Below are 275 nucleotides of genomic sequence, written 5' to 3' on the forward strand. Positions count from 1 at the left end.
TAAATAAGGGATGGGGAGTAAGTAACAGTCATTTTAAACTCCGAAAAGGTGTAAATTCATACTAGGGTGAATAGTCATGCTCTGGCAAATGATCTGGAATAGAATGTAAGTAAATGTTAGTGTCAAAAAAGATTTTTTTTTTCCTTGTCACCAGGAATTCTTTTGATGAGGTTCAGGCCACGAGAAAGCGTGGTGCATCCCCTACCCCCATCCCCTGCCTTCTTCCCCAGGTGGATAGGGTATTTCGAAATGAAAATTGAAATAGTTTTATTGGT

This window comes from Penaeus monodon, chromosome 25, assembly GCF_015228065.2.
Source record: "Penaeus monodon isolate SGIC_2016 chromosome 25, NSTDA_Pmon_1, whole genome shotgun sequence".
NCBI lineage: Eukaryota > Metazoa > Arthropoda > Malacostraca > Decapoda > Penaeidae > Penaeus > Penaeus monodon.